Raw genomic sequence first — 4,520 nt, forward strand, 5'->3', positions numbered from 1 at the left:
TCTCTTTAGTTCGTAATAAAAAATAAATCAAACTACACCTCAATGAAAAAGCTTACGCTTATAGTTAAATTTCATATGTGATATGATTGATTCTAAAACTATTCAAAATTAAAATATTAAAATTTACCATACTTTTTTCTTCTGTAGAGAAATCTATTGCTTGTTTTAAAGCAAATACATACTTAATATAATAGGAGAGGTTGTTTTATTTTTTTTTGGAAAAAATGTTAAGTTACAGTTTGAAAACAAATCAGTGTTTAAGTTTAGGAGGGTCTACTGATAAATTCATAGCATAATTTGTTCCTCTAAATACTAAAAAAGAGGCAATTTTAATTGAAAAATAGTTTTTTGCTCTGCACACTTATGTTTCTATATGTTCTAAAATTTTCATCTGGCTATTCTGTCGTCATTACACCACATAGTTTTAATGTTGATTGGAAGATACTATTCCCTGCTTAATTAGTAATCACACTTCTCCAAATCTCCGTAATTTAACAATTTCAGCTAGAAGATATTCTGCCATCATTACACCACATAGTTTCAATATTGGTTAGATGATACTAGTCCCCGCTTAATTATTAATCACTTCTCCAAATTTCCGTAACTTATCGATTTCAACTGGAGGATATTCTGTCATCAATACGCCTCATAGTTTCAATGTTGGTTAGATAATACTGGTATTTCTCTCAATTAGTAATTACTTCTCGCAGCCTTTATAACCTATCGATTTCAACTGGAGGATATTCTGTCATCAATACGCCTCATAGTTTCAATGTTGGTTAGATAATACTAGTATTTCTCTCAATTAGTAATTACTTCTCGCAGCCTTTATAACCTATCGATTTCAGCTGGAGGATATTCTGCCATCAATACGCCTTATAGTTTCAATGTTGATTACATAATACTAGTATTTCTCTCAATTAGTAATTACTTCTCGCAGCCTTCATAACCTATCGATTTCAGTTGGAGGATATTCTGTCATCAATACGCCTTATAATTTCAGTGTTGGTTAGATGAAATCAGTCGGAGCTTAATTAGTAATTACTTCTCTCAACCTTCATAACCTATCAATTTCAGTTGGAGGACATTCTGTCATCAATACGCCTTATAATTTCAGTGTTGGTTAGATGAAATCAGTCGGAGCTTAATTAGTAATTACTTCTCTCAACCTTCATAACCTATCAATTTCAGTTGGAGGACATTCTGTCATCAATACGCCTTATAATTTCAGTGTTGGTTAGATGAAATCAGTCGGAGCTTAATTAGTAATTACTTCTCTCAACCTTCATAACCTATCAATTTCAGTTGGAGGACATTCTGTCATCAATACGCCTTATAATTTCAGTGTTGGTTAGATGAAATCAGTCGGAGCTTAATTAGTAATTACTTCTCTCAACCTTCATAACCTATCAATTTCAGTTGGAGGACATTCTGTCATCAATACGCCTTATAATTTCAGTGTTGGTTAGATGAAATCAGTCGGAGCTTAATTAGTAATTACTTCTCTCAACCTTCATAACCTATCAATTTCAGTTGGAGGACATTCTGTCATCAATACGCCTTATAATTTCAGTGTTGGTTAGATGAAATCAGTCGGAGCTTAATTAGTAATTACTTCTCTCAACCTTCATAACCTATCAATTTCAGTTGGAGGACATTCTGTCATCAATACGCCTTATAATTTCAGTGTTGGTTAGATGAAATCAGTCGGAGCTTAATTAGTAATTACTTCTCTCAACCTTCATAACCTATCAATTTCAGTTGGAGGATATTCTGCCATCAATAAATCCTAACACTCACAATACAAAACAATCACACACAAAATTCTAATACTTGGAAACCCAATATTCCTTCCACGAAATCCTGCGGTTCCGCGAGCAGCTCTTGGGAACCGCTGCTCAAGACCCCGAAAATACCTATAATCTTACTAGTGCCCTTCTATGAGTCATCACTAACCATAGGAAGGGGATGACAGCCCCCCCCCCTCGTTGGGAAGTACAAAATTTCTAAAATTTTCTTTTTTTTCTCTAGACAACCCCGTCAACGAAATCGAGCAAATTTTTGTTTGAAAGATGAATTAGCTTTTTGGCTCGAAAAATTAAAATTATTCACTGTTAAAAAAAAACTATATTATTGAGGGTCTTTGTCTAATTATTTATATATTTTCTAATAATTTTTGTTCTAGACTAATTATTTGCTTATGTCTTATTTAATCAAATCTGGTCAGAAAAAAACAGGGTGTATATAGAAATAATGAACAAATATATTTTTTCTTCAACTGAAATATTTTTCTAGCAAAAAAAATTTATACAATTACCCTCCCACACTGAGAAATTTACAAGTTTTTAAGAGAACAGATTTTGGATTTGAGATTTGAGAGATCATATTTTAAGAGCAAAAAGTCTCAAATAAAACTTTGGTAAAGATTACAGGCTTCGTGCGGTTCAGACACTTTACAGGCTTATACCATTCTGAACTATACAGGCTTCGTATAGTTCTGACTAGGACTGGGCGATATTAGAAATTATATATCGTGATATATCGTCAGTTTTGCATCGCGATATAGCGATGTATCGCGATATAGTATTTTTGAATTTCATTTACTTTAAGGCACAGAAAGACAGATTTCTATCAAGACTTCATACGCATATTGATTTAAATCAATTTATAAATTTGAAAATATATATGTTTTGCTAAAGAAAGATATTAAATAAATTGACTAAGATGTACAAATCTTACTTAAAATATTTATTGAAAAAATGTGTGTAGATACAGAATGAAATATTTGCACTTCTTTATCGTTTATAAGGTATAAGCAGTCTTAATTTAAGTTAACCCCTAAAACACCCTTAATGAAAAAAAATATTGTTATTAAACAAAAGCTGATTTTAAAATTTCAAAATATATTTTAATTAAAATAAAAGTTAGATTGACTAAAAGCCGAAGTTTAAAATTAAAAATGTTCGAATTTTAAACTAAAAAGTAAACATAAGAATTGTAATAATTTCTTAAAATTTTCGTTCTCTGAAAGATTTCTCAGTTTAAAAATAAAAAGGGAATTTTATAAAGATATCTAGCTGAAATTATTGAAAGAAAATTTAAAAAATTAAAAAAAAAGTTTGTTAAGAAATTCATTATACACTTAAAACAAAGTGTTAAAAATATTTTTTTTTTTAAAAAAGAAACCTTTTTTAACAAATCAATATTTGCTTGTACTATTATGCGTAAATAATTACTGAATTATTAAGTTCGATCGTAATGTTCAAATTCTTAATGAACAAGTAAACACAAGTTTTATTATATTTTCTAAAAATGATCACGCAAATAACAAAAGATTTCTTAGATTAAAAATAAAAAAATAAATAAAAGTGAAATTTATCAATATATTTACCTAACAGCATAGGAACAAAATTTAAAAAATAAGTTCGTTAAAAAATTATTTGTATGCTTAAAACAAAGAGCTAAATAAATTTTAGAAAAAAAATGCTTCTTAAACACTATTTTTATTATTATTTCATATAAATAATTAAATTAAATTAAATAATGACCGAATTATGAACGAAAAACAAAGTAAGGCAAAGTTTCTTAATTAAATTCTTAAAAATAAAAACAAACGAATTGTGATATTTGGTAATATATTTAGCTAATTAACTAATAATATAAAACGAAAATTAAAAAAAAAATAATGATTTTACTCTCTAATAAAACGAAGTAGTAATTGATAAAAAAAAAAGAAATGAATAAAATTCGCAAACTTTTCAAATTCTTTTGAACAAATAAAGTTTATTGACTTATGTCGAAAAAAATAAGTTTTGTTTTAACTTTATTTCTAAAAATAAAAACAACTCAAGATTTATAAATTTAAAATCAGTAATAGAAGCCCATTAAATTATTAGAAGTTTTATCCGAAAGGTTTTTAATAAATTAAAAGAAAGTAAAAAAATAACCTAACAAATTTATTTACTTTGTAATTTAATTCCTTATGGGTGCCTTAAATTAGATTTCCGATAATTTTCACATAATATTTTTAATATAAAAAAAGTTTTGTCAGAAAATAAATAAAAAACTTATCTAATTAATGAAGAAACTTTTCTTTATAAATTCTTTTCAATAATAGATTGCGTTCAGAACAAGGTTACGACGGCGAGCACGAAGTTAATCCCATTGAAAATAATCTACAAGAAACGATTTCAAATCGCGAAGGTGCGAAAACGAACATGTGATATAACGATATAAAGTCTCAAAAGTGATTCTGATTCTACCGCTCATCAGTCAAGGCCGTCTCAACATAACGAAACAATATCGTCTTCCACAGCGCGAGTTGGCATCGGAACGTAAGAGAAAGTCCTTGCGTGTATCGCTATATCGTCTTCTTCACTCGACGGCTTAAATCAGATTTCTGATGCATCGCTTGGAATGAAAGTTGCTGTATCGGTTTGCCGATATAGGCGTTAAATCGATATGTCACGATATATCGATTTATAGCCCAGTCCTAGTTCTGACATAGTATCCAAACTCGC

The sequence above is a fragment of the Parasteatoda tepidariorum genome, chromosome 4 (assembly GCF_982258835.1).
Source record: "Parasteatoda tepidariorum strain Cologne lab strain chromosome 4, Ptep-v5.0, whole genome shotgun sequence".
Lineage (NCBI taxonomy): Eukaryota > Metazoa > Arthropoda > Arachnida > Araneae > Theridiidae > Parasteatoda > Parasteatoda tepidariorum.